At 36.3% G+C, this 20669-nt stretch overlaps 1 protein-coding gene across 11 annotated transcripts in view; it reads right to left on the minus strand.

The window, feature by feature from the left end:
* Positions 1 to 13221, minus strand: part of LOC131690758 (collagen alpha-1(XVIII) chain) — a 1092580-nt gene extending 1079359 nt beyond the window's left edge. For all 11 annotated transcript variants that reach the window (XM_058976747.1, XM_058976742.1, XM_058976748.1 and 8 more), the window contains exon 1: positions 13107 to 13221. The gene's annotated coding sequence lies outside the window, so the exon portion shown is untranslated. The remainder of the gene's footprint in view (positions 1 to 13106) is intronic.
* Positions 13222 to 20669: the final 7448 nt, after the last annotated feature.

Genomic DNA, 20669 nt, shown 5'->3' on the forward strand with positions numbered 1-20669 from the left:
AAACTGGGTATCTACAAAATTTTAAAAGCATAGGAAACACTTCAATTAGTTGAGCCGAATATAGGGGCGTATTTTTGAAGAAGAAAATGGATAGCTACGGCTAGTGGGGTACAGGGATGCCACATTGTAATCTGTGTTTCGATCGAAAAAATCTTTTTACCATCTGTGATGACTAAAAATGGAAAAAAATCTGTGGAAATCTGCGATAAATTTCAAAAAAATCTGTGAAAAATCACAGTAATTCCAAAAATCTGCGAAAATCTGTGAAATTTTCATCAAAATGCCAAAAATCTGTCATTTGTGAAAAAGAATCTAGGATCAAAAATTATGAAAAAATTCTGTGACATTACAGAGAAATCTGTGAATATGGTAACCCTGGTGGGGTATGAGTAAGCTGACCAACTGTGGACTAAGAAAAATCCGTACAAATTTCATTTCAAAATTTAGAACACAGAGGTTGATTTCTAGGACTGTTTAGTATTTCTCTTGTTTACTATATTTTACTACAGGCAATGGAATTTTTAACAATGATTTTAGGGGTTGGCATAGCGTAGTTGGTAAATCGATTGGTTCGATTCCCAATCCCGCACACAAGGTAACAGTTTTTTCAAAAGAGATTTTCTACCACGAACAAAGAGGCAAATGACCCTAATGTTAAAACCTCTATAATCGAAATATTTTCTGGATTCAATGTAAGTTATGAAGCACAGAAATTATATGCCAGAGTTGCCTGTGTTAGTGTCCTGATCAGTTTCCTCCATGTACATTTGTTATTTAATTTGCAGTTATAATTTATGGAACCAAACTATAATTAGTTTGCCATCTAAGTCTAGTTCGACCATTCCGAGACATCGTTTCGTTCTTCGCATTATGTTTTTAAAAAATCCAGAAAAAATACCTTCTTTTTAACATTCTTCATGTTAAGTTCACAACGAACTGAAATTTCTTGCCATGCAGGAAGGTTCTTTCAAATTATATGGGTTTCTGTAGAAAATTAAATATTCCGATCGAAATGAACTTACGAAATTAGAACAGACTGTTACTCAGCACATTGGATCCAAAATAATTTGGTTTCGAATTTAAATATCCACGACCATCCAATCCCGGGATTATGAATTTTGATTAGAATCTTAGTACAGAGACTAAAGCCCCGAAACGTGCACAGATTTTTTTTTTTCAAATTCAAATTTTGGAATAAAAAGGATGTATTCTATATTTCAAATTCACAAAAACAGCTGTTCGTATGAACAGAGTTCTATACAAATCGACAAATTAAAAATAAAATGCTTATGCGTTTCGAATTCATCTCATCAGTACATGCACGGTTGGATCTTCTTTCTTTCTTCGTCCCAACTGAGAACTCTGGCTTTTGATTTGAAGTTACGCACAGTTTTTACGGTTTTGCAGTTGCCGTTATTGCCTGACCAAGTGTCACAAAGTTGGCAATTATTTGGGGATCAGGCAACGGAATTGAAGACTGTGTATTGGTATTAATTGTCAGAGATGAGTTTTCTTAACGACTGCTGTTACGGTTTATGATAGTGAGCCGTTTCATCATAGAATATGGAGGTAGGAATCTGTCATTGATAACTGCAAAGCATTATTTGTAAAATAATACTGTCGTGTTTTGTATTGTCGGATCAGGTAGGAAAGACGCAATCTTACCGCGTAATCACCATTGAAATATCTAGGCATAATTAGTTTTTTCATGTATCCTTTGTGACGATTCCACTTTTCTGTACAGCGATAATTTTAAAGACCGTATCACAAGTTCGAGGTGCCGTATCGGGCAGTTGAATCTTGATTTTATCCATAAACACGAGGATATTGAATTTTATTATAGTGCTTCACGATCAACGACATGTTGTAGATTGTTCTGCAAAATGATTTTGTTTGCCTGGCGCAATCTATCGAAAATTATCATTATTGAATGCCTGATATGATGGCATCTGATAGAGGTGACTTTCTCAAGGTTAGGCTATGAAACCTGTAACTAAATATTCCAAAAACTCGGGCTAATACGGAAAGACTCGAAGTCCGTTCTTTGACCAGAGTTCCACTTTTATTTTTAATATTCACATATCTCGACACTAAACGATCACTTCGGCAAGATTTAAAATATTACAGCGATTGTTGGTCAAATTGGCACTTCCCGACAGATTTTACAACACAGTAATTCCTCCAAGATTCACCCCAAGATCTTTAAAATCGCGAACGACCATCTTCGATACGGTTGAAACATTAGACGTTTTACCAGCATGGGTTCTGAGCATTTTGCACGCAAAGCAAAGCATTTTGATTCAAGAGCAATACTTTCAAAGGGCCTAAAATTTTATGCAGGCATCGTTTAAAAAAATGTGGTTCGAGATCTGTATTTTGCACAGCAAAACACTCCGAGAAAAAATTGCACGGAATAATCTCTTCTTCGCAAAAAACAAATGCTGTATAAAAAGTTGTGAATTTACCAAAAAATTAAAAAAATTTAATATAAACTAAAACTACAAAAAACTCATTTTTTAAAAAGTTTTATTTTTTGGCAACGAAAGTCTGAAGAGAATGAAAATATATTTAATGTGATTGCATCACGGAGAAGTAATTGGTAAAAATGTTTTTCTTGCAACTGCCTTAAATATGTTCCCAAATTTCATACTAACTGGCAGACAAAAACATAATTTTATTACAGAATACGATTCTCATAGATATTTTAAATTTTGTTATCTTTCTTTTTATTTCGAAAGTTTTCCTACTGGAGCTGTAGAGCTGAGTTCACGGAAGGGCTCCCTATCAGAATCACTCATCACTGCTTCAGTCCAATTGCAGCAGGCCGTGATTCGGATTGTGATATCGACTATACGGTTCAGTTGTGCAGTGGAATGAACTTGACGATCGCGTTGGAATGAGCGTGTATTTGTGTGCGCTTGAGACCGCGTTAATCGGATTAGAAGTGCTGTAGGGGTTACTAAATCATAGGGGTCGTCTTTGTGATTATGAAATCTTGGGCGTAGTTGTACATGGATGTTCGCGATTCGGCTTTGTGTACCCTCACGAAGGGCTCGAGCGTTTGGATGTTATTGTGTTCGTTTGCGTGGGTTTTTGTTTGTCGCGTAGATGTTTGTGTGCCGCGTGTGCTAGCGTGTCACTTCGCATGCTTAAATTCGATTTTAAAACCGGGTGTCCATTTGCATATTTGCGTGTGTTCTTGGATGATCGCACGGACTGTTAATATAATACTTAATTTTCAGTTTATGGTTCAGATGCTAGAAGAGAGTGAGTTCTCTATCACTATCAACTCTATCACTAGAGTTCCCTGTCATGTCGCCATGGAACGTATTGTCTAGTAGATATTAGCGTCATTTTTCTGATTAGTCCAGCTGAGGGCGTGGACCTAGGCGGCTAGGGCCGAGAGGAAATTTCCGGACATAACCAATTCATGATCGCGCGAACACAAGCGTATGTAGGCTCATTCTTCAGACCGCGTTTGTAAATTTTTAAGTGCTAGAACTTTCACTTAGTCACCGGAGTGTTATCCTGTTTGCTAGATCGTAAGCGTAGGTATGCGTGAATGATCGCGAAGGGCTCAAGCGTTTGTATGTGAACGTGTTTGTCGCGTGTGCTAGCGTGTATGTAACTTCTCGTGCATAAATTCGGTTTTATAACCGTGTGGCTAGTCGCATATTTGCGTGTATTCTTGAATGATCGCGCGCGCATTCTGAATCTGATATTTAATTTGCAATGTATGCTTCATATCCTAGAAGAGAGTGAGTTCTCCCATATTACTAGAGTTTCCGGTTATGGCCAAAGAGGCATCCACGTAATATAAAATCACCCCAAAAACTGAAATAGAAGTACCAAATCTCATCACAACTTACAGCAGTAAATATGAACGGTTTTTGATACAAACGAACCTGATATATAACACAATTCCTATTATGCCGCTATTCTATTATGTATCGCTGAGGTTTCTATTTTTGGGTTGTAACCGGGTTTTTCCCAAATCATTTTAACCCGGCCGAAACCTGTTTTTTTCGATTGATCGACTACAGAATGTTTGTTTAGCGTTTTTTTAAGAATCTTGTATTTAGATTTGAGCGACCGAAAATTAAAGTCGCAAGGATAGAACATGCTTTGTAAAACCCACTTCAACTATCTTAAAATGTAAAATCAAATATTGAACATTCTAATATATTTAAAGCGGGTTTTATGAAGCATGTTCTGTTCTTACGACATTTAATTTCGGTCACTCATTTAGTCCGCAGCCAAAAATTTCAGCTCATTTTTTATAATACATCGAACAATAGTCATAGTTACCCTAATAAAAAGCAGAACAATCATGTGATGCCTTAGCCACTTTTATCCTGCTTGTTACTCATTTTAGAAGTTGTTTCACTTTTATCGAAGTTAGATAATTTTTCACCCAAAATTTACTAAATACCTTCCCAAAATTTACTAAAAATTTACCCAAAATTTACTAAAAATTTACCCAAAATTTACAAAATACGTCATTCGGTGAAAAGTAAAAATGAATAATATGCACAAAAACATCGCACCGCAATCAGAACTCTCACAAATTGCAATCGGAATTCTTTCGGCTGGTGGTTGATTCGCAGCAAAAAACGCAATCGACTTAGCTCAGCTTGTGTTGGAAAGCTATTTAAATACAAAATTGGTAAATAAATGGCGGATCAGCGATCAGACAATGATTATATCGAGAAAGACTTATCAAAATTTTCAGATTCAAACCAATCGTAATGAAAATAATGCTCATAAATCAAAAAAATACATTAATTTGCTATTATTAAAACATCAAAAACTCAAAAAACCTAAACTTCCCATGAAAAAAACCGTTTTAACCGGGAAAGAAACCTTGGTTTTTCCCCCGAAAATTATAAAAACCCGATTTGGTACATCACTGTACGCCACAATTTTATAAACGCACAACATTATACTACGTTCACACTACGACTTAAAGCGTATTTTAACGCTATCTATGACATCTATGACATTTTTCTTGTTGCTAATTATAATAACGTATTTTAACTCTGTAGTGTGAACATAGTATTAAAGTAAAAAAAGCGCTTCTTTGCACAAGAAGAAATTGATTACGGAATATAAAAGTGAGTGTACACGCATTTAGCACTTATACTCATCATGTTCCTTGTGTGTACCAAGCTATCCAATCAGTTTATCTGGCTGAAACTCTAACGTAAATATAAATACTCTATTGTACTTAACAGTCTCGTTTCTGTATCTAATGTTCTTCGAGTATGATTAAATTTTTGGTTCAACCTTTCAAATGAAATTAAAGGAAAATTTTAGAGAGTTCCAGAATCCACTGCATATTTTAATTGTATTATATCTCAGAACTACAAAATACAATCGAACTGCAGTAGTAATAATTTGGTTCCGAAAAAGATTAAAAATAGAAATTGTATAATTCGGATCATATTGAGATAGCTTCATAGGAGGCAAATTGAGTTGAACCAAATGTGTACATCGAGCACTATATTTTTCATAACGGAAATTAATTGGGTAAATTGCGTTTCGACTTAGATAGAACGACTTGGCGGCTGCTAGACACTGATTTTCAAAATACCACCCAACTTGGGAGAACGACTTAAACAACTAGTCGAGGCGGATAGTGAGACACATAAAAGTTAATTTTTTTCTTTTATGTTAGAAAAAATCGCAAAGTTTGCTTAGTTCCACAGCTTATGAGAAAATTTACAAAAATCAAGTTTTTAGCACTCTTCTTGTTCACCGGTTTCCATTTGCTAACAAAAATTGCATTTGTGGAAGATTTTTTGTTGTCCCGGGAGTACTTCCACTTCCATTAATGTTGGAAATTCCGTACAAATTCCGGACAAATCCGTACAAGTATTTTTTCCGGACACACGACCAAAAATCCGTACTGTCCTCCCAAATTCCGTACGGTTGGTCAGCTTAGGTATGAGTTATTTAAGTTTTTGCTAGATAACCTTTTGACATTTTATGCTTTTCATAAAAAATAGCACTGTTCTACAAAATAAAACAATTTCAGTGTCTTAGTCCGCATTTTGTTTTTCACAAAATAGGAGGAAAATGATGAAAAATGGCGTTTTCTTCTTGTCTCTAGTACATCAGAATCGGTTTTTATGAGCATTTGACTTTTTTTTTTTAAATTATTAGTATATTAATAACCACCTAGTGGAGTGGAAAATCATGAAAATTAAACGAATATATCGATTTAGTGGCAAGTTATGGCGTATATTTGTATGCCAAATTGATTAACGTATTCAGATTTTGTATGTAAAGTCTCATTCCCATGTTAGGTACCTTATAGTGAAAAAAATTGCAGAAGGGTGGGGTGAATGTTGAAAAACTGATCCTTCCGTTTTAGATCACACATTTCCGAAATAGGCAATTTTGAAGGCTTTGTATTTTCGAAAAAGTTTTACGACAGAATAAAACGCATCTTCTAGTACAATAATTGTGGTTCAAAATTGGTACAAAAAATCATTAAATTCTCATTAAACCCGATCCTGATGAACTAAAGACAAACAGAAAACGCCGTTTTAAATCATTTTCCTTCTATTTTACAAAAAACAATGTGTGGTCTAAGCACATATGAATTGTTTTATTTTTTGGAACATTATTATTTTTGATGAATTGCTAAAAATGTCGAAGTTTATATAACAAAAACTTATATAACTCATACCCCTTTTACCGTGGCTATACACTTTCTTCAACAAAATTACGCCCCTTCATTCGGCTCAACTATTTGAAGTATTTTCTATACTTTTAAAAATTTGTAGATACCCAGTTTTGAAGAAAAACTAATGAAAAACACAAAAAATTTCACTTTTTACTAAGTTTTAATGGCTCAGCCGCTCTTATACTTCAAAATTTGTACAACTAACTAACCAAACTTCTCCATTTTGATCTCCAGAAAAATTAAAAAATGCTGAAAAAAATCTAAGACAGTTCAGGAGCACTTCAACAAGCATGAATTTGAAATTTTACTCAAAATCGGCCCATTTTTCGAAAAATCAAAATTCGCCACCAGTAGGGAGCGTTTTAGCAAATTCACTCCGAAGAAAAAAGTGGTCCTGATACCCTAACCTTTCATTTAAGAAGTGAGCCCGATGACTTTTTTTTTAACATGATGTCATTTTGGGACACCCTAATCTACAGTTATAGTCCGATTTCATTAATTCTCCTCAGCTTACTCCTTTTCTTGCAAGACATCACGCAGGACCCCGTTTGCTCAGAAACACAAATAATGTTAGTGTTTTTGGACCTAGCGTCGATCCTATATCGAACTCATAATCGGATTTTGTGGTCATTTGGTGATGTTATGAATGGAGCAATATTTAAAAGAAGCACGTATTATTTATTATTTTCCATGGTTGCATAAACAATTTAAACACTTCTATCATCAAATTAACCACAGGCTGTCATTGTTCCACCAGACCTAAACAGAAACATAGAATTTACTTTGAATATCAAAAATCCAAAATAAAAAATACTAGAATACTAGAAGATGACTTTCAAATTCGAGCCACTTATGTTATCCGAAAATCTTTGGGATGGAACTAACATCTCCTCAGACATCAAAAATCTCTGGCAGGAATCGTTCCGTTAGGTTTCTGTCCTAGCGGAACCGAGTAAAGGGCGAGAAAAATTCTATTGGGAACCGCGCCAAAACCATCGCAATATCTTCCGGACAAAATGATTTCAAGAGCGGGGGTGGCATAGCGTAGTTGGTAAATCGATTGCCTTGTACGCAGCTCAGCTGGGTTCTATTCCCAACCCCGCATATGGGGTTAGAGATTTTTCCAAAAGAGATTTCTCTAACCAGAAAAGAGGCGGATGACCCTAAGGTTAAAACATCTAAAATCAAAATAAAAAATATTGCTAGAGTCGGACAAAGCTCTGATAGAAGACGAGTAAATATGTACATTCCTGGTAGGAGTCTTACTAAAATTGAGCACTACTGATTTGCTATCAGAATTCCGGTAAAATGCACATAAATTATATCCAATTTAATTTCATTGGCCAAAATGTTTTTAGTGCATATTTCTCGAGAAAAAAAGCACCAAAGATTACCCCTGTTACCCACTTCATACAACAAGAGAACCAAAACATTTTTAGACAGGAATAGTAGGTTTATAAAAACAACGACGTCCAGCTTAATTTATAATAAGATTTACTTAACTTTGCTGGCACTTTTCAGTTAGTGATAAATTTATTCTAAAATAATTGATTTCTTGATGCACATTTTGGAAGACGATTTTTCTAAATGTTGTTGATGGCGTCCATAATGCACGTAACAAAACATGCTTTTTACTTGAAAATAATTATTGTCGTTGTTCGTGTTACTTACAGTGTTGCAAAAATCACTCCAATCAGCATGCGTTGAAAAAACCATAGTTTGACAAATCATTAAAATGAATGATTTCATCACTCATGGTTTTTTTGGCTCCTGAGGAGTGAAAACCGCCAAGGAGTGAAAACAGGTTACTAGATTATAATTGCAACATACAGTTTAAAAGCCCGAGCTCAATTTAAATTTTCAATTTTCATTTCATCAAGCACAAAAGTAAAGAGATCCTTGGTACAGTTCATGGCGAAAGCTTCTTTTCGATAGACCTCGAAGGTCAGCATTCAATTGTTAGCGTATTAGGCTAGGCTTAGACCATTGCAGTAATAAATAGTACACCTGTTTTGCAACCTTCCGCTACGCATTTGAACTTTTGGATTTCATCACTTCAGCAGAAAGATTTTTACACCAGATTTGAGATATGTTTGCCCGTGATTATTGTTATAATAATATATTTGTTAAAAAAAGGTCTGAAAAACTTCTATTTTCAACAAGACGGGGCATCTTGCCACACCGCAATCAAGTTCTTGCAGAGCAAATTCCCAGGACGCGTTGTCTCAATAAATGGTGATTTGGAATGGCCTCCTCGTACGCCGGATTTAACGGCGCAAGACTTTTTTCTGTGAAATTACTTGAAAAGTAAATGGTATTCCAGCAAACCTAAGTACTTTGGCGAACTCAAAGTTTATATACGAGCTGAAATTGCTGCAATTAAGCCCGACATACTGTCCAATGTCACGCAAAATACCCGGTAAAGAGCTGCTTTTTGTGTATAAAATGGGGGTGGTCATTTAATCGACGTTGTATTCTAATCCTGGTTTATAATAAATGGCGAAAATATTGTAAAAAGGCTTGTTTACTTGTGAAAACGGCTAAAAAATGGCGGAGTTGTTCAATGTTCAAAAAGGATACATCCAGCTGGCGCAAGGTACAGCCTTCTGCTGGGATAATTGAGAAAAATAAACATACAAATTTTGAAGACCTGTTAGCAAAGTTTGAAATTAAATTAGGTCTATAAGCGGCGACAGAATAAGAATCACAAACCGGATTGGACAGGAGGAGCCAAAACCAGGAGTGAAAACCTAAGAGTCAAAACCCACTTGGATTGATTTGATATTTTTACTCACTCCCAGAAACCTGCATAACAATGATTGGTTTCCACCGCTCCTTTGGAAACAGGCTCCTTGGTGTGAAATGTGTGGTTTATTTGAAACACTGGTTACTTATATGAAGAAGGTATACTAGGCCCACTATTAAATCTAGTGTTGCCACCCCCCGGCGTTTATCCTGGAGACTTCGGTTTTTGGTGGCGATCTCCGGGCCTCCGGGTCTGGTGAGATGATATTTTTTACTTTTATAATACTGAATTTCAAACGTGTTCTTCCGATATTTATGCTGGATGCTCCTGCAGCGTCTGTTGGCCAAAGAGGACAACTATGCTCCTTTGATGGAAATTCTCTAGCGACTATGGTGACGAATAACCGGATTTATTGCGACTCTCGGAGAATTTCGGAGACATCTCAGTGTGCTTCTCATACTGCTCTGGAGGAAAGCAATGTTCGTTAGGCTTATCCTCCACAGCGAGAGTGGTTGGTACTTTTGGATTCCATGTGGAAAGTAAATTTCTATACATATCTAAACTACCAAAACTGTTCGCAAACGCGAACAATTTACAGCCATATGTAAACGATACAGACAAGTGGCGCACATTATGGTTGGCCAAAATAAAGCACTCAACGGTGAATAGGATTCAATTTGGTAATTTTTCAAGTGCTACATTGATAACCTGAAGGGTTACAAAGGAAGCTGAAAGAAATAAACTTGTTTATTTTCAACTCAGTCGGTAATAAAATAAAGTGTTCTAAAATATCGAGCGACTGTTCTGATTCAAATTTCTGTCTGGTTTTAGCATTTACTGATGTTTCTCTCGAAATCTTTCCCTGGTAATTTAAAATCTCCGGGTGAAAGCCACACCAGAGATGGTAACCCTAATCAAATCAGTGGTACATATGTAAAACAAGCACCAACTGTCAGGATGGGTAGGATAGTAGGGTAAGGTGGGGTAATTCCGACCTAGTAAATGGTTTTGGCTGTAAAATGCTCATTTTACATCGGATCAAGTCGTTTTATATACCAAATTAAAGGTTAGACTCCTGGGCAACTTTCAATATATAGCATTTTATTCGGATCTTGGGAATATTTTGAGATACAAGGTTTTAAGGAAAATATTCATTTTTGCTGCTTTCAAAAATGGTGGGGTAAACCCGACCCCCTATTTTTTTGGTTGATTTAGTGCAGATATTACCCAAATTTTATGGTATTTCAATGATAAATCAATGAATGTTGTGTTATTGAATTGTAACATGAAGAAAATGGAGTTCAATGTCAATCTTGGAATGCTAAAATCACGAGCAGTAGCACGTAATGATATTCCCATTTGCATCGGAGCAATTGCTTGACGAATACTATAATCATCACGTTTTTGTGTCTTTCGTTTGTAATTATGAACCATTTTTCATAAAAATAATATAAAATAACAATAAAAATATATTTCAATTTGATAAATAAACATTTTCTTAGCAAAAAAGCGGTCGGATTTACCCCACTATTTAGAGGTCGGATTTGCCCCACCGCGTCATGTTTCATTACGATGCAATTAAAAAAAGTTATGAAAAAGGTTGAACCAAATTCATCTACGCACTTTGTAGCACTTTAACAATCAGAAATATTCTGTAGGCAATAATGCACAAAAGTCAAATCAAAAGTTGTAAAAACACACTTTTTGTCGTTTGAGCATCTCAATGTAGACTAATAAAATGCTGTCATACCACAATTATGATTATTTTCGATGCTGTACACAACACCATTGATATTAGTTCGCGTAGTGCTTCTGATTTTCGGTAACAGTGGGGGGTCGGGTTTACCCAACGGTCGGATTTGCCCCACCTTACCCTACCTACAGTCTAAAAAATGACAAATGTTTCACATTCTTCTATAGCACACTTATAAACAATCAATACTGAAAACGAATCAACAAATATCAGTATTTTTACGGGCCCGCATGTTTAAACGAAACCATTCAGGCGATAAATCAAATATGAAAGCTGCTGCAGCTACCAAAGTATTATTGCAAATTAATAGCTCAAATATAAATTCTTTCTTGTGTACATTGATGTAACATCGAGCCATTTTCAACGGTGTGTTGAATTTGTCTAAACAGGTATCTATTGTACATCAGTCAGTAAACAATCCACCACATCGACTAGTCATTCGTTATTTACCCTCGCTTCCCCAAACAAAGAGACAAATAAAAGTGTACAGATGTGTTTTTTTAACCATTTTCGCCGCATTCACTTACTTTGTACTTGTTTTCTAATCTCATCACTCTACTTGAAGCAGTTGCTCATCATACGTCAATATTTGCTCCCAGCATTATCATGATTGGCATGCCGAATTTTATTCGTGGTAAATATGCCGGAATGCTTGTTTATATGATTGCATTAGTCAAGCTAACGATAGCCAGGCTAACGTAGAGACTTTGCTTTTTGTTGGATGTTGTGGGCTTCCTTTCATGCACGACGCCAAGTGAGATCGGTGTTTCTTTGGTTGGAATAAAGATTTTCCTCGTTGGCAGGAAATATTTCAAAGTAATACATTTTGTGACGTTTATACGATCTAGTTGAAAATGCTAATACAAACAGGTTGCAATAGTTAGTGTCTTTAAACAAAACATTGTACTTCGTAATCTGAGATTGAGCTGATTACTCTTCTGATATCTAGTTGCACACTTGCGAGATCAGGAATTAAAATACATCGGAATCTGCTAAAAAAATTCTTATGTATGGATATCGAACCAGGGTTACGAAATCTAATACAATTGGATTACAAAAAGCACATCGGAGGTTAGGATGGTCTTAGAGCAACTTTGTAGCATTCCTTCAACTATTACTGACTGGCGCTAAGTTTTACGAAAGTTTTCGTTCTGCCATGAAAACCATTGCGCCCATGTCCACTTATCTCACTACCTACACACATGTACCCATTATGTCCAAATCCGTTGGTCGCTTAGAAACTTTCGGCTTTTACGAACATTGTAGTCGATTATTTGCCTTCAAGGTAATCGTAAAGCTAAATCCAAATGGCTAACTTGTAATCCACACATTCTCAACCAACGTAACTAATGGTACTCCTTATTTTTGCTCTCCTGCTGCATTCTCGGTTATATGTTTCCTTTATCCACAAACAATATCAGCCCCCACTGTAAGGACCGCCCTCTTATCAGTCTTTTCCGGGAATCGTTAAACAAATAAAAACACTCACACAGCACGCAAACAATCTCCCACAGAAAATATCTCGTGCGAAAACCATAACAGTTCGCCGAAAATGATCAAAGCACACCAGGATACAGATTTTCTCCCGTCAAAACTCAGCGGCTACCGGTACGTTTTCAACTGTCCGCGTAGGTGTCTACCGTGGCCACAGCTAAAAGCGGCATTCCCGTTCGCAACAATCTACTTTATGAGTTTCACGAGGATAACGCATCAAAACAAACAATTCCAATCTATTTGTCGTCCTGGTCCTGGTGCTGCTTCTTGTACGGGAAAATCCACCGTTGAAATGGCAACTTTCACTTTCGTCCACTAACGGACCTCACACACACACACCCACTCCACCATCTGCCTAAAACGACGATGACGGTGAGGCGACGGAGAACCAGTTGCCACTTCCGGAAACACGCCAAACTTACTCCAACTGGATTCCAGGATTTAACGAACGGTTTGATTTGATTGAACGCGCGGCGACGGAAACGGGAAAAAGACTACATACAGCACAAAACAAACTCGATGCGACCGTACCGAGGACACACTGTAGACTGACGGGGCCACTGAGTAGCACTTTCGATGCGATGCTACTCAAACAGCCGGGCCACCCTTTCTCCACCCCACCCACGGCAGCACGACTCCATGCGACTACTTCGATGGATGAGAGAAAGAGCGCCTATGCTGCGCAACATGTTTCCGAGCTGAGTGCTGACGGAATTGGAGAATGAGTGGCGATTGCAGCTATTGTTGACAACCAGCACCCATCGTGGTGGTGAGGCGTACGGGAGTGGCTGGTGGAGAAGAACCGCGTGGCGTTTGTTTTGGCGCGTTCCGTGTGAGCCGATGTGTTTGGGAATGTACACAAAAACGCCGGGTGGAATGTTTTGCCGGTCGCGTGCTTTGTTGGGTGGGACTCGCTCACGCTCGAAGAGGAGAATCTGCTCTTGCAGTGATCGTTATCAGGAGTTCATTCTCGCACTGGATTGAGAACCTGGGGGGAGGCTGTGCAACATTAATAGGTGTTGCTTTATCCGGAGTGTTAAGATTTCTTATCGTCTTGTTTAAATATGTGATAGCGAGAATAGGATTATAAACAATTTATCACAAGCGTGTGGTGGTCGTAAAGAGTAGCCTCAGTGTTGAAGCAGGACCATGCTAACAGGCGATATTGACCAAGTAGACGAACAAAGGGTACTTGCCAAGGTCCTAATAGAAATGTTTAGAAATGGGAAAGCCATATCATAGGTGGTACGGAGCTAGCCTAGAATAGACCTGCGTTCGATAAGCGATCCCCACTTAGAAGTGTACATTACTTGATTCTAATGCTAAGTTGTTTTATCTAAATATCATTGATTTTCACTTTAAAATCATTATTTTTACCACTTTATTATTTCATCGTTTTATTACTTTACCATTTTATCCCTTTATTACTTTTTTTTCACTTCGATTATTCGATAAAGCATGCTTGCGTTAGCTTGAAGGTGCCAATTTCTTTGTTCCATATATTTTTTTGAACAAAGAGATTACACATTGAAATGATTTTTTATATTGCTTTTCGAGAGGAAAAATTTCATTAAAATTATCTTCCCTAGTAACAATTGTGGTTTTGTGATAGTTTTATAGCCACTCATAAAACTTAGATTGCGCTTGTACCGTGCTATAAAACTTAAATTGTTACTTGGGTTATGACTAAGTATACATACATTATTATATTCCAGAGGAAACTCCATTACTCCATCATTTCATCACTATCACTTTATCACATTTTCACGTTTTCACTTTACAGTGAAAACCCGATTTTATCAGCACCCGATTTTATAAGCTTCATATGAAAATTGATAGTTGGTAGTTTAATAGGCTCTAGCAGACGAACCAAATTGAATTCTTAGTTTTTCTTATCCTAAAGATGCGAAACATGCAAAAAATATATTTTTATTTTTTTTTTTTGATTTTGTGCTGTCGACCCCCTTAAGGGAAGCTTAAGCTAAATAATCAGAAAAAATTAAGAGGCTTTATCTAGGGACTAAAGAAGAATATTTTAAGAGATTCGGTTTCATTAAAAGAAAGAAAAATATATGGCCCGATTTTAACAATGTCCCAGTTTTATCAGCCAAAAATTCACCAAAGGGCTGATACAAACGGGTCTTCACTGTATTACTTTAGCACGTATCACTTATCACTTATCACTTATCACTTACCACTTGCCACTTACCACTTACCACTTACCACTTACCACTTACCACTTACCACTTACCACTTACCACTTACCACTTACCACTTACCACTTACCACTTACCACTTACCACTTACCACTTACCACTTACCACTTACCACTTACCACTTACCACTTACCACTTACCACTTACCACTTACCACTTACCACTTACCACTTACCACTTACCACTTACCACTTACCACTTACCACTTACCACTTACCGCTTACCATTTACCACTTACTACTTACCACTTATCATTTATCACTTCACTTTTTTAATTTTTAATTTTTCACTTTTTCATTTTTTCATTTTGTCACTTTTTCACTGTCTCACTGTTTCACTGTTTCACTGTTTCACTGGTTCACTGGTTCACTGGTTCACTGGTTCACTGGTTCACTGGTTCACTGGTTCACTGGTTCACTGGTTCACTGGTTCACTGGTTCACTGGTTCACTGGTTCACTGGTTCACTGGTTCACTGGTTCACTGGTTCACTGGTTCACTGGTTCACTGGTTCACTGGTTCACTGGTTCACTGGTTCACTGGTTCACTGGTTCACTGGTTCACTGGTTCACTGGTTCACTGGTTCACTGGTTCACTGGTTCACTGGTTCACTGGTTCACTGGTTCACTGGTTCACTGGTTCACTGGTTCACTGGTTCACTGGTTCACTGGTTCACTGGTTCACTGGTTCACTGGTTCACTGGTTCACTGGTTCACTGGTTCACTGGTTCACTGGTTCACTGGTTCACTGGTTCACTGGTTCACTGGTTCACTGGTTCACTGGTTCACTGGTTCACTGGTTCACTGGTTCACTGGTTCACTGGTTCACTGGTTCACTGGTTCACTGGTTCACTGGTTCACTGGTTCACTGGTTCACTGGTTCACTGGTTCACTGGTTCACTGGTTCACTGGTTCACTGGTTCACTGGTTCACTGGTTCACTGGTTCACTGGTTCACTGGTTCACTGGTTCACTGGTTCACTGGTTCACTGGTTCACTGGTTCACTGGTTCACTGGTTCACTGGTTCACTGGTTCACTGGTTCACTGGTTCACTGGTTCACTGGTTCACTGGTTCACTGGTTCACTGGTTCACTGGTTCACTGGTTCACTGGTTCACTGGTTCACTGGTTCACTGGTTCACTGGTTCACTGGTTCACTGGTTCACTGGTTCACTGGTTCACTGGTTCACTGTTTCACTGATTCACTGTTTCACTGTTTCACTGTATCACTGTTTCACTGTTTCACTGTTTCACTTTTTCACGTTTTCATTTTTTACATTTCTTATAAAAGAAATGTATAGAATTCGCTCAAACTTTCAAGATTTTTTCCGAGGCCCGGAGGGCCGAGTCTTATATACCAATCGACTCAGCTCGACGATTTGGGACAATGTCTGTGTGTGTGTGTGTGTGTGTGTCTGTGTGTGTGTGTGTGTATGTAACGGACAAATTCTCATTCGTGTTTCTCAGCAATGGCTGAACCGATCTTATCCAAACCAATTTTAAATGAAAGAACTAAAAAACAGTATGAACGCTATTAATTTGTTTTTGATTCTGATGTTTAGTTTCTAAGATATGAATGCTTGAATGCGTAAAAATGGCGTTTTTTGCAGTTTTTTTAAATTATCTGCCGAAATTGACAATATAGATTAACAATTTATATGTTTTTAGACAGCTTTAACGAATACCTTTCGAACAAGCTATAGATTGTTGAAATCGGACTATTATCAAAAGAGATATTTAACATTAAATGCGGACGAAAGATTTTTATCATTTCCCATTGCCAGAAATATGACCAAAAACATGTAATCTATTTTTAACGCCAAAACGGTTTTTTTTAGGTCAATAGTATCTTCGGAGAATTTAATGGAAGCAATATGCCCTATCTTTTGGTATTGTGCTTTTGCTGATTAATCCCCCTATGAGTGAGATTTTTTCACAAATTTTCTTGGAAGTGATTATATCGAAATGACGCCTTCAGCAAATTTGTAGCTCTTACTTTTGCGAATAACATTACAAAAGACTTCAAATATCTATTTTGAATACTTCAAAAGTTATGGCTTGTTGTTTGTGGATTACTCTTTGTCGCCTATTTATTTTATAATCCATTGAAATAAGCCAAACATTATCTCGATAAATCGAATTTTGTATTTCATTTTTCTATCTACAACCGCTAGAAATAATCACCGAACACTTCCAAGTTGTCTGGAAGGAACTTGATAACTTATCAGTGCAAAAATGTTCATTTGTGCGAACCTTCTCACTGCAATTTTTCTAACTTATGACCATCGGATCGATCTGAAACACATCGGAAAATGAAAAGCGAAATAAATAACTCCAATCAACGGCGTAGCCAAGAGAAGGTTTCAGGGTTTAAGACAATACAACCCCCCCCCCCCCCCCAACACACCCAAAAAAAATATTGGATTGAAGTTGAAAATTTATGGATGCTGACTGATTTAATTCAATATTACAATAACAATTATCTGATCCGTAGATTGATAACCTGTTGTTGTAAACATCATGAGGAATTTTGATAAATTGTCGGAATGGGGTCCTGATATGTAACTGATCTATTGGTCTTGATTTCACAGTTGTCTAATAGCATCAATATCAAATTCATGCCTGAAAACATTCCAATAGAAAATTCCAGAGTTCTGTAATCAATCATAATCCTCAGATTTATTTTCAAATTGATCTCGCTTTTGTAGAGATGTACTGTCATAAGGGTCTTTATTTAATAGGAAGTGAAGTTAAAATTGATTTAATGTCTATGAAACATAGAACTGCTCACCAAAAAATGCATAACTTTCAACATTTGCTAAAAATGTTTTTGTCTTTCTCATTCACTCTAAAATTCGTCAATCTAATCCCGACCCGGAGGGCCGAGTGTCATATGCCAATCGACTGAGTTCCTCGAGATTGGAAAATGTCTGTGTGTGTATGTATGTGTGTATGTGGAAAAAAATGTGACCTCTGTTTCTCAGAGATGGCTGAACCGATTTGCACAAAGTTAGTCTCAAATGAAAGGTACAACCTTCCCATCGGCTGCTATTGAATTTTTATTGATTGGACTTCCGGTTCCGGAGTTACGAGTTGACGAGTGCAATCACACAGCAAATTCCCATATAAACTGAAATGAAAAATTTTCAAAATCAAATTTGTATTTTTGATGCCAAATGACTTTAAAATGCATGAAACATTGAGATGTTTGACAAAAATTGACTTCTTTAGACTTTGGTACATTTTTGCCTTTCTCATATAGAAAGGTTATGCAATCACTTTAAAAATCGTGAATCATACCGGCCCGGAGGAAGTATGCAGTGAGGGGTTGCTACTTTAAAATTAAAACTAGTTTAAAATTTCTTAACAAGTTGAAAATTTTCGGCAGGACCTGGACCTCCCGGATCTTTCTCCATGATCCGCCGCTGGTTTCAAGCGATGTTTCAATATCACATAGTATCTCAAGATCGTGGCTGTCGATCCATTGTATGTATGTGCAAATCGTACTGAACATGTAATATTCATTTCCACCATTGTATTGAACATAACCAGCCATGGAATCGTAGTCTGGACAAATGAGACAAGCACAATTTCACCACTAGGTGGATTAAAATAGGTTTTTATTTTGGGAATGCGTCGAGTTGAGACGAAAACGTAATATGATTAATAACGAGGATAACGCTTTCCGAATGTAGAGAGAAATTTATGAAAAATGACGATTTCCATTCGATTCTAGCAGGTCCTGATCGATTTTGATGAGCATTTGATTTTTATTGTATGACCAATTATATGTATAGGTCAGATGTTCAAAAACAGTAATTTAAGGTCGAGATAGCATCATTTTGAAACCGCCAATTTCGGAGGGTTAGTATCTTCGATGAGTTTTACAAACGTTAAACAACGTTGACGGTATATCGTCCAAGAAGTATTTATGGTGAATTTTCTCAGGTTAATATTCATGACTACAATAAAATCTCAACAAATTCGCTAAAGACACGAACTCTGTTACTATTTTCTGAAAAATTAATTCTGCATAATTTTAAAACTTCAAAAATTACGGTTTCGCCGTTTGGACAGTAAGATCGATTTTCAGCTTTTTTCTACATAATATTACGAAAGTTTATTAAACAATTTTTCCTAATAAGTTTGTGAAAATTATAAACTATTTGAAATTTTTTAATAGTTTTATTTTTTATTTAACCGTGATTTGTTAATAAATAGTGACCATCGCTTCACAACGTAGTCTATTTTTCATGGCTTGCGGTGAGCACGATCTCTCGAATTGCTGAACTGAAAATTATGGAATAGAAATTAATTTTTAGTATTCTTTACAGACCCGCTGGTGGCCTAAGACGATTTCGCTAGATTTTCAGAGCACTGTGCACCCAGTGCATTAACGCAAGTGACGGAAGGTTATCGAAAAGATTCGTGAAAATGAAAATTCCAGTAATGATGATGATTGTTACGAACGGTTCGTTTTCGTGAGGTTTTTATTTGTTCTTTGGCATTAGGATTAGCGATAATAATTCAAACAAGGATACTACTGGGAAGTCACCTTTAGAAAAAGTCGATGTCGAAGTAAAATTTGAAACTATGCACGCATGCACTTCAGAGATAGCGTGATATCAGGAGCTGCGATTTCATTAAAATTTTCTAAGTTCTTAGTCGCGTTGGAAATTTGAGTAAAGTATAAACTTCGAAACGATTCAAAAAAAATTTCGATTTTTTTGGCTCAGTGCATTATATAATCCCTTTAGGAAAATTCAGTTTTCCCACCACAATATAGATATTTTATTAACAGAGCATTAACAATAATTCGTTAGTATGTCTCTTTTATGGGCCATTTTTTCGCTTTCCTATTGATTTGGTTTGAGATTTCTAGCACTGATGTTGTCCTATGCTGATTTGAGCGATTCTCTGAGTCCTGCCACTATCCCATGTAGTATGTATTATCAAAAACATCGCGAAGCATCAAGTTCTAAATGTTCTCAAACGATATAATATCCGAAGAGAGTGATAAGAGTTATAAGAAATGTCTCATCACACTGTTAGGTGGATTAAAAACGTTTTTTACTTTTTAAATTTTTTACATTTGTACTTTTTCGCTTTTTAAAAATGCTTGAAGTTGCAAAAATGGTAAAAAGAATTAAAGGTTGAAAAAATTGTGCATTAATTAAAGTTGGTAAAATGTCAATAAATTCAAGAAGGCATAAAAATTGTTGAAAATTCCTAAATTTAAGAAAAAAATTCAAAAATAGGAAAAATGAAAAAAGGTGTTAGATGATGCCACAAAGTGAAAAACATGTAAATCTTTGCAAAAATTGTGGAAAATGTTGAAAGTATTGTAATATTGTGAAAAAATGTAAAATAAAAATTAAATAAAATGTAAATAAATATATATAATTATAAGAATTAAATAAAATAAAAATTTTAGTGATTGTTGCAAAAGAGAACGATGCAAGTAATACAGGGAAAACTCGATTTTATCAATCGCCAATTTGATCGACCTCTGATTTTGTCAATTTTGTGACCCGATTTTGTTTTGAAATTTACACCAAATAAACAAACTTTGTTTAGGGATCAAAAAATAACATTTTAACTGCTTTGGTTTATTAAAAAAAATAAAAAATATGTCCCTGTTTCATAAATGTCCACCCCACTTTGCCAACCTAACTTAAACAAAGAGGCTTTTTACTGTATTCTGGAAATTTTTAAATTGTGTAGATAAGAAATGCAAAAAATTGCGCAAATTTAAAATATTGTAAAATAATCT

The sequence above is a fragment of the Topomyia yanbarensis genome, chromosome 3 (genome assembly GCF_030247195.1).
Source record: "Topomyia yanbarensis strain Yona2022 chromosome 3, ASM3024719v1, whole genome shotgun sequence".
Classification (NCBI taxonomy): domain Eukaryota; kingdom Metazoa; phylum Arthropoda; class Insecta; order Diptera; family Culicidae; genus Topomyia; species Topomyia yanbarensis.